The 10,633-nt window shown below is 39.4% G+C and overlaps 1 pseudogene across 1 annotated transcript; it reads right to left on the bottom strand.

Annotated features, from left to right (window-relative positions):
- Window positions 1–1,594: 1,594 nt before the first annotated feature.
- On the bottom strand, window positions 1,595–8,781 carry LOC309870270 (MANSC domain-containing protein 4 pseudogene; annotated as a pseudogene). The gene is made up of 3 exons: window positions 8,057–8,781; window positions 4,723–4,857; window positions 1,595–2,235 (listed from the first exon to the last, which is right to left on the bottom strand). The product of its transcript is annotated as an MANSC domain-containing protein 4 pseudogene (transcript).
- Window positions 8,782–10,633: the final 1,852 nt, after the last annotated feature.

The raw sequence follows: 10,633 nt of genomic DNA, 5'->3' as shown, positions 1-10,633 counted from the left end.
TGTTTTCTCAAATTATGGTCATTTTTATAAAACTACCAATTTTAGGAAATGAGCAAATTCTAAGAAACCCCAAGGAAGAAAAATGTTTTTCTAGCACCCCTGGTTTTTTGGAAACCTTTAAAAGCTTGTATATAAAAAATAAAATAAGGTAAATTAAAAACTTGCATATATTTTAAAGAAAAATAATCTTTTAAAAGATTGTACAAATAATTTTTAAAGACTGCTTCCTGAGTTACTTATTGAAATATAATTTTAGGGTAATTTAAGTCTTTATATCCTCCCTATGTAATATGAATAATTTTTTTCCTAATGAATTGGGAAAGAAATTGATAAAATTTAATATTTAATATCATGACTAGTAAATAAGGGTAAGTTGATGACATTGTAAAAATCAGATTTTTATTTGTAGCTAATATTCCACTGATAGAGATTTTTTATATTTCTTCCTTATATTAAAAAAAGAAACAGACATATTTTTCCCCCACATAGTATCAACACTAGGGAAAGAAACAGAAACACCTCTTAAGCCACTGGACAGTTTGTTTTAACATAAGAGAGAACAATACTGTTTTATTAATCCTGTAATAGGGCTTTCTTTTATCTATTCTTGCTTATTGGCTGTGTTTTAGTATCTCTCCTCACATTTAAAAAGAGTTTCAAGGGTTAGATTAAGGGTCTAAAGCTTAAAATCATTGGAGACTTGATTGAATTAAAGTGTCTGCACTTCAGGGTGGGGGTGGGGGTAGATCTGGTGTAAGATTTGGACAGAGCTCAAATACCTACAGCTAATGTTTGCACCTGGGAAAACACTACATACACGTGAGGGCTGTAAACGAAAACTCCCAAACTTTATTCAACAGAGATCAACACAATTCCAGTACCAGAGTTAAAGGCATGTCAACTTTAAAAAATGAAGATGGTTTAGGATTAAGAAGAATTAATCAGTCGAACATCAAAACTAAATTTTTTTAAAAGGCAGCATTTGCACATGTGTTAGTAACTGTAATAATAGCACTTTTCTGTCCAATCCACTAAAAGATTTTATTAACATACATGACAATTATTTGACCTTGACAGGAAACATATGATATTATGGTGTTTTCCTCTCTGTATTTTTTTTTCCATGTTTTTTGGAGGCTTTTAATCTAACAGTGATTTCCAGCATGAACTTTTGAACCAGATATCTATTAAATCCTGCCCTCCCTAATATTAAGCTATGTGACTTTAGGGAAGATAGCCTCTCTCTTCTCATTTTCCTCATCTGTAAAATGTGATAATAGTACTATAGTCATTTTAAAAAGTATATCTAATTCATAAAATTATATCCATGAGGGAATACATGTATAGCACTTAGAAGCATATCTCTCACACTGTGCTAAACAAGTGCAGGGGTCAGAATTTTGGAACTTTGGCAAAGGGTAGACTATTCACAAAATAGAAATGATCAAAGCAGTTAAGTTTATGAAGATTATGGCCTTGCAATCCTGTGCAATATTTATTTTTTTTAAACAAACAGCCCTTGTCTTACAGAAAACTAAAAACGATACCCTTGAAAGCTTACAATCTTGTAACTTTTACTATTAAGAGTTCTTCTTTAGAGTGTCAACTTTTTGACATGCCTGGATCCTGCCTTTCTCTGCCCTGGCTTATACTGGCCCTGCTGCTTTCTCCAGCATCCAGATGCTAGGATGATCATACAACAGCAAAGAAAGATGACAGAGGTACAGAGGGCCACTGGAGCCAGCCACATCTTTGAAGTCACAGATGCCCCATCAGGTGTCATGTCTTCATTCTCAGCTGTGTGGTTTCTGCTGTTGGACCCCTTGGTTTTATTTAGTAATTGCTTGCTACTGTTGAGTCGGGATGGAATAGGCCTATGAAAAGCTTTTGTGTCTATGGGAACAAAGAAAGGAGAAATAGTCTTGTTATCTGGATTATTGATGAAATCAGTGCTGTGTGACACCATATTTACCTCTGTGGTAATGGAGTTATTCAGGGAAATGAGTTTTGCCCAAGAATCTGTGGTTAACTCCTTGGAATACCTAGTACTGTTTGTGTTGACAACCGAATCTTGATGTGTGGTTGATGGTAGCATTTGGTTTATCACTGTGGTTTGTTGTTCATCTAAATGCGTAGCTTTTAAAATCCTTAGTCTGTCCCGTGTGTTAGATGAGGAACGAGTATTTAGATATGTGGGACGTGATTGTTCAAAAACCAGCAAATCTGGATCTATACCTGAAAGATAAATAAGGCATCATTCATTTTATTTTTTATTTCAAGGAGAGAATATCAAAGCACAGCTTGGAGAAGTCTTGGGTTTGCCACCAAGTTAGTGAACTGAGCTTAAGTTCAAGTTCTACTATTGCATATTTCTGGAAGGCTTAGAAACGTACTGGCCACATTTGAATTTATCTTAACTTTCAAGAACACTTTCTGTTACAAACAGCTGGCTCCATCATGGAGGATTCTTTGTGTCTGCCGGGGCTTCTGGGTAACAATAGCCAATGTTAGTGCAAGAATTGCAAAAAAAGCAGTAACCATTTGAGATATGTAGCATCTTAAAGTTTTAAAAAAATAAATAATACAGAAGTATAACTGTATTCAAAATCATGAGCGAAGCCCTCTGTCTCCTCCCTTCCCAGTTCCTGAAGGTAATGACTTTGTCTTCAGTATTTTCTCTCTTGTAAAGGAACTCCTTTCCCTCTGACTTCAGACACAAGCAAATATTGCTCTGTCTATAAAGGGGAGGGGAAAAAACTTCTCAACAGCTTTTCAGTTGTCTCTCCTATCAGTTTCTGTCTCTCTGCCTCTCTCCCTCTCAACATAACGATATCCATTTCCTTTCTTTGTTGTTTGCCTTCTGCCATCTTGTTCCATCCGCACTATTCTGTCAGAATTATGCTTCTGAGATAATCAGTAGTTTCCATATTTCCTGGCCACCTCATTGTTCTGACTTCTCTTTTACCCTCAATCCTGCTGGCCATCCTTTCCCTAAAATTCTCCTCTTGTGACTCCCTGGAATGCAGACTCTCTTGACACTTTATCTCAGATTGCCTGTTTCTCATTTTTTCTTTCTTTAGCTGGTTCTCTCCTTGGTTCAAATTGGTTGTGTGCTTTCTACAATCTTTAGTCTGTTGTCTTCTGCTGAATTTTCCCTTCATCTCACCCCTTCCCCCCCTCCCCCCACACACAAATATCCTCATCGGCTGTCACCATTATGTCAGTGGCACTGAAATCCGCATCACCTGTTATTTCCTCTTTCTCGGTCCCTGGTCTCATTGCTCCTGTGGTCTACTGAAGGTTCCCACCTAGACATCTCATGTCATCACTGAACAGTCCCAAAGCCAAAATCATTTTGTCTGGCACTCTATCCCTTTCGGTGACCTCACCAATCTTCCATCACCCAAGCTGGAATCTATGTACTGCAGAGCAATCTTGGACTCCACTCTCTTCTTTTCCTTCATCCAAAAAGTGGTTCCTATCTGGTTCCCTCCCAAAGTGCTGGTAATCATCCCTCCTCTTCATTGCAGTTACGGTCACCTTCTCCAGATCTAATGCTTCCCTGACTAGATATTCTAATTCGCATCCTGCATATTATTTTTCCAGACTAAAGACAATCACACTCATCACTTTAATGATGACGTTCTCTCACTAAATTCCTTTGCTGGTTCTCTGTTGCTGACAAAGTCAAGTCCAAACACTGCTTTGTCCAAAACACTTTTGTAACCTGGCCTACCCTAGCCTTACCCAGATTTTCATTGCAACCCCGAAAGTGCCCCTTTTGTAGCCAGATCTGTTTTCTACTCTCCCGTCGTGTGATACAGAACTCCTTGTCTTGCCTCTGCCTGGCCTCTTCCACGAAGCTGCCTCTGAACATAGGTTTCTTTAGTCTCCTCTTCTTTTGAGTGCTTGTACTTGAGGCAGTATCACACATTTTTGTATTTAATTAGGTTCTACACTAATTGTGAGCCTTGTCATATCAACTAGATTGTAAGAAACTCGAGGGCAGACATACAGCTGCCATCTTCTGCAATGCTGCTCCTGGCCTGAATTAGGTGTTCAGTAAATAAAACCAATGACGAAATTTAGCGCCTTTGTATCCGGATGGCAAAAATCTATTCTTTCACATTTACCAATTTGTACCATGTGTTTGTATACATGGGCAAGGCACGCTTAAATGTGTATTTATCTAAAATAATGGTTATCTTGGGACCATTGGTAGGCTAATGTATGTTAGTAAGTGCATTTCCTTGTCCTTGACATCAATCTTTGTAGAAGCCTTGTATACAGTGTCTGTCCATAGACCTCAAAACTGCCACTAAGCATTTTCTTTGTTCCTAGTAGTACGCTTAGCCCCTCTAGTAGGAATGCCTTCTTTTTTTTTTTTTTTAATTTACTTGTTTTTTTCAGCGTAACAGTATTCACTATTAGGAATGCCTTTTTGGGCTTTTGCTAGGGGCTCCTGGAATATAGGTAATGCTTAAGCTCTTCTTTGATCACATACAATTTGTTATCATCTGGAATGAATTCATCAGTGCTGAGCATGCCAAACTAGAGCAAATTTATTTGTAGTTTTCTGCCCTGGATGCCCAAAACTTTTCCAGATAGAGATCATGGGAAAATAGTGGTTCAGGTTGTTACCAGCCAGTTTCTAGGTTATACATCTCTACTAGAGCGTTACCAACATTCTTCAGCATAAACACAAAATGCACAAATCATTACCTTCTGTTACGTTGTATAAAATGGCACTGGTTCCAGGCTCTAATATGCAGCTCTCCAGTGTGGGGCAGTGAACATGGAGGCAGTTGACATTGTCATGCATGGGATCATGGTAGAAGACAGCCACGTTACAGGAAACTGAAAGGAAAAGTGCATCTGCAGGTGGTTTTGGTTTCTCCCAGCTGGAAGAGCTCTGAGTAGCTTCTATTTCTTCCAAGAACATGGCATTCACACCAGTATATTGCAGGGCTATGTGCAGACATCTCACAGAACATGGTGAACTACAGTAACTGTTTCTATGAATGTGGAAAATCCCCTTTTATTTTTTATTTTTTTTTAAAGATTTTATTTATTTATTTGACAGAGAGAAATCACAAGTAGGCAGAGAGGCAGGCAGAGAGAGAGAGAGGAGGAAGCAGGCTCTCTGCTGAGCAGAGAGCCCGAACCGGGACTCGATCCCAGGACCCTGAGATCATGACCTGAGCTGAAGGCAGCGGCTTAACCACTGAGCCACCCAGGCGCCCGGAAAATGCCCTTTTAAAAGAAACTGTCCAGGGGCGCCTGGGTGGCTCAGTGGGTTAAGCCGCTGCCTTCGGCTCAGGTCATGATCTCAGGGTCCTGGGATCGAGTCCCACATCGGGCTCTCTGCTCAGCAGGGAGCCTGCTTCCCTCTCTCTCTCTGCCTGCCTCTCCATCTACCTGTGATTTCTCTCTGTCAAATAAATAAATAAAATCTTTAAAAATAATAATAATAATAATAATTAAAAATAAATAAATAAAAGAAACTGTCCATGGATTTTTCTCTAATCTTTCACACATTCCATTCCACACAGGATTACCTGGAATCATTTTCCAATCCCAGGATTTTATGTTCATGAAAAGTTCAGTTGGCTACAGAAGCCCCTGGGGCTTATCAGATTTCTAGTTGCAGTGCCCTCTCAGAATGCTAATGCACCGGAGTTCACCAGAGAAAGAAAAACAAAAATCAAGTGACAGATGTTGTAACAAAAGAGGGAGTCATGGGAAGGCAAACACTGCAATTACTGGGAGAGGCCCGGATGGTAGAAAGGCAGCAGGCCAGGTGAACGCTACCCTGACCCTGATTATAGGGAGCACTAGCCCCATTTGCAAATCACACATCCAACGGAAAGCCCATTCAATGTCCTTTAAAGAGGAAGAGAGTCCACTGACAAGGATGTGAACATTTGGAATTCTAGTGGGTGGGGGTACGTCACTGATGCTATCCCCCTTCTCCTAAATAACTTTGCTCCATAAAATGCATCTTGTTATTTCTGGAAACCCTTAAGTCTGATTTGCTGAGTGCCAGTATCCAGTCTGTCCTCCCTCAAGTACAAAACAGACTTCCCTCCTGCTGCAGTGTAGTAGGAACCATGCACTGGGAAATATCCATTGACCAAAGGTATCAACTTCTTTAATAAAATAAGATTACAGAGGGATAGCATACAATTACCAGACCTCAGAGTATCCCTAAAGCTGTTGTGGAACTGTGGTTGGCCAAACCTTTGCTGCTTCTGTGTAAGGTTAACTGTGGGGAGCTCTATCCCACCCCTCCCCCGTTACCTCTGGGCCAGCCAGGAGGATAAAGAAGAGGGCAGAATTCAATGAATAATACATTGCGGATACATTTTAGATTACAAATGCATTCCTTAAAGACTGGACTGTCAAGTTTAAGGGAAAGGATTTAAAAATATGCAAATTTAGACATTTAAATTTTTGATAAGAAAGTAGTTGATGCTGTAAAGAGAACAATTTTAAAAGAAGTTTTATATTCCTCTTCGTGTACATTTTAGAGTTCCAGCTCTGAACAGGTTAGTTATTGCAGGACTGTGGCTTTTTAAAGTTCTGGCTTCCAGCTAAAAACAGACGTGTGTTCGTGCCCTTTCTTCTGGAGGAAGAAAACCACAACTTGGAAGCTACAGAGGCTCTAAAATCATGGAATTCTACTGGATGCTTAAAGTATCCCTGGAAGTCCAGAGGACACAGTTTCCCTGCGATGGACAGTCAGGTAAATGGATACCATGGGAAAATGCTGAAAGGCACACCCCCCCACACACCTTCCCTTCAGGCTTATGGGAGTTAGAAGCATCTTTAAGGTGAGAATCTAGATTGGCAACCTTTTCAAAAAAATTTCCCTTTGGGGCACCTGGGTGCCTCAGTCAGTTAAGCGTCTGCCTTTGGCTCAGCTCATGATCCCGGGTCCTGGGATCAAGCCCTGCATTGGGCTCCCTGCTAAACGGGAAATCTGTTTCTCCTTTCCCTCTGCTGTTGCCTCTGCTTGTACTCTCTCTCTCTCACACACACACACACACACACACACACTCTCTCTCTCTCAAATAAATAAATTCTGTAAAAAAAAAAAAATTCCCTTTAAAAAATTAATTGCTCTCTTGTGTGCCTGATTAACTTTCTAGGGCTTCGCCCGGGACAGCTTCTCACACTGTGGTCAGTTTACACCCTTGGGTAGCCTCAGTACACATCCCAGAAATCTGCCATGTGTACTTGGATAGGAGGCACTGGCAATTAATAAGTCAGTATCAAACCATGGAAAGAAAGTGTAGAAGAACCAAGAGAATTATTTTAACGTATTGTGTTGCTTTTGCTATTTCTTTCCAAGTAGCTTTAAAATCTTGGAAAAATGAAAAACAAATGAAAGTAGTCTTTAGACAATTATAACTGGAAATTCTGCAATAATGAAATGTTTTCCTTATTATAAACCTTGATCATATTACATGGGTGATGCTTAACTCTGATTCTGGACTTCAGACAAAAAAATCAGAATATTTAAAATATATATTTATTTTCTTTCTTTTTGCTAGTTGACATATATCTACCTATGTCCTTCAAAACATCTAAACAATCTAAATTCTTGCTCCATGCAACCCACATTTGCTCAACACAAACAAGCACATTTCAAAAATTTGAAATATTGAGATCACCAAAAGAAGTTTGAAAAAGAAATTATTGTATTATTTTTTGAAGCCAAATATGCCATTTTGGGGGGATGTGGAAATATTGTTAGTTAACCCTCGAGGAAATCGTTTCATTTAGCACTTTAGTGAAGAAAAGAAGATTCTGTGTTACCTGTGGGTTCCATGGCACTCTGGATCATCACCAGATTTGTAAACTGAGCCAGAACTGATCCAAACGGCAAAGTCAGCCTCAATCTCTCTCCTGCCTCCCCCATCCCCTTGTCTCTCCCTCATCTTCCCTAGTCCTGATCATCTGTTCCCTGGAACCTCTGCCTAGAGCTCCTTACTTAGGTCTTCATTTTCTAAGTTTCTCCTGATTTTTGCTCAGGCATATCATTGATACTTACCATCCTTCCTAAGGCAGCAGCTCCTGCTACATTTCTGGCCGGTACTTTCAGAATAATACTTCAGGAACTGAGCTCCCAGCTTCTGAGACTCCTCCAGGTCAATCAGAAGACCTGGAAAGCGACGGATCCAACAGTCTCTATAAAAAATGGTGGGTGAGCAGAGAGAGTCTGAGGTCCACCCCATGCTCAGCAGCAGCACCAAGGCTGTTTCCACCACTGCCACGTGCATTTCCGTGGTAGGAAGATCGGGCAAGAAGTCTGAGATCCAGACAGACGCCGAAGCTGACCATCAGGGTTGAGGACAGGTTCTGGAATTTCAAAGCTGTTGCTAAGGGACTCTCCTAGAGAGTCACCTTCTAGAAAAGTGAAGCCATTCTTTGACTGCATATTGATTTTTCTTTTGTTTCTTCCCAGCTGAGCCCTAGGTGAACATTTGACTTTCTGATGTTAATTCTGAACATTTTCCAGGCCATTTTGATACTCTGTCCCTTACCCTCTTGAAGATGTGGATTCTCTCCTCTGCTTTTCTTCTTTCTCTGAAAGTGAATAGTCACAGACACCTCTTCCTAAGTAAATATAAAGACAAGTGGAAATCCTAGCCCAGAGTCTTTCTGAGGAAAACAATAATTTAGTCACTTGACGTCAGATAAAGGAAGGATCCATTACACCAGAAACAAGACATGGTTTGTAAGGGGACTGTTGTATGGTTTTAAAGAAACCTGTGACTGCAGACTTTTAATTTTTTAATTTTTATTATTTTTTTTAAAGATTTTATTTATTTATTTGGCAGAGAGAGAGAGAGAGTGATCACAAGTAGGCAGAGAGGCAGGCAGAGAGAGAGGAGGAAGCAGGCTCCCCACCAAGCAGAGAGTCTGAGGTGGGGCTCGATCCCAGGACTCTGGGATCATGACCCGAGCCAAAGGCAGAGGCTTAACCCACTGAGCCACCCAGGCGCCCAACTGCAGACTTTAAAAAAAAAAAATGTTCCCCCTATGATTTAAGTTCTGGTATTTACATTCACCAGAAAACCAGTTTGTGCCCTGGTTTAAATTTTTTGTTTTTATTAACAAAATAACAACAACAAAACCTTGAAAGTAAATGAAAACTGAAAATGAAAAAAAATTAATTTTGCAGTGATTTGAAAACATTGAATGTGGATATGTGGATCCTGGTCACTTCTTGGAGCTAGGCATTCCCCAGCCCCTCAAAGGTCAACCACAGACTTTCTTTAAAAAGAGAAAATAAAACATAACAGTGAAAATTGTGAAGAAGTTCAAAAAGTGGAAGGGGGGGGGCACCTGGGTGGCTTAGTCATTAAGCATATGCCTTCCTCTTGGTTCCTGATCCCAGTGTCCTGGGATTGAGCCCCCATTGGGCTCCCTGCTCAAGCGGAAGCCTACTTCTTGCTTTCCCACTCCCCCTGCTTGTGTTCCCTCCCTCGCTCACTCTCTGTCAAATAAATAAATAAAATCTTAAAAAAAAAAAAGTTCAAAATGGGGGCTTGTTTGCAAGTTATAAAAGATACTTCTTTGTGAAGCATATACAAAATGCATAGTATCTCTGACTAAAGCAGGGACAGTTTCTAAGAAATGTGTATTAGGGAAATGAAATGGTTTTAAATTTCTAAGTATTAATAAAAATCACTTCAATTGCAAGGCCAAAACATTCGAAAAGATACTAAAGGAGGCAAAAAATGGCCTCTCACTTTTGTGAAGGTTGTAGTTTCCATATCCCATGATGATGTCCACGTTGACAAAGTAGTTCAAAATATGAAACTGTTGGGTTTTTATCCCATTTTTATACCAAGCATAAGTGAAAATCAGCTTTTGGCATAAAGTACGGCTGAACTGCTCTTTTAAAAAAAAAAAAAAAGATAAAGCTTTTTCTATCCTGTGATCTCAGTTTCTTTCGTACCTTTTGCACAATGACTCATTCACTTACTTGGCACAAAAATGTTAACATTCTTTGAATTTTCATTTCTCTACCTGTTTTGTAATAATAGCCTATCACATATGCTTTAATTTTTAGAAATATATGATTTAATCATCAATCATAAGCAAATAATCAAAGGGCTGAATAACTTTAAAAACAAAACATTTTACTTTCTCCTAAGCAAAAATTATAACATGGATTAAGTCCTAACCCTCATAAGCCACCTAAAATATACTAAAAATGATTAATGTGTTATTCTATTGAACTTCTCATAGAAAACAAGTTTCAGTTGCTTACCTGCAAATAATCCGACCATTCTATCTGTTCCAAGGAGAAAGGGAAGAGAGGTTTGCTGATGGCAAAGTAAGTGACAGGCTAGGAACAAAAAGATTACTCCCTTTTTTTCCATGAGGTTCCATAGATACAGCAATTAGTTCATGCCCCGGGGACATAAACCAGAAAGTCAGCTTTCTAACCTTCTCCCCTCAGTGTCTTTCAATCACATTAAATGCAGTTTCTTTTGTGTGATATAGAATTCCTTGAAGTTCTCATGTATCCTGCAGGGATAATGGAACAACCCATAATTGCTTAATCCTTTTGCTGTCAAATGGTGTTCAAGTAAAGATCAAAGTTGCATTTTTTAAA

Source organism: Mustela nivalis (assembly GCF_964662115.1).
Source record: "Mustela nivalis genome assembly, chromosome: 7".
Lineage (NCBI taxonomy): Eukaryota > Metazoa > Chordata > Mammalia > Carnivora > Mustelidae > Mustela > Mustela nivalis.
The sequence above is the reverse complement of the archived record's forward strand: the minus strand, read 5'-3'. Positions and strand labels throughout refer to the sequence as shown.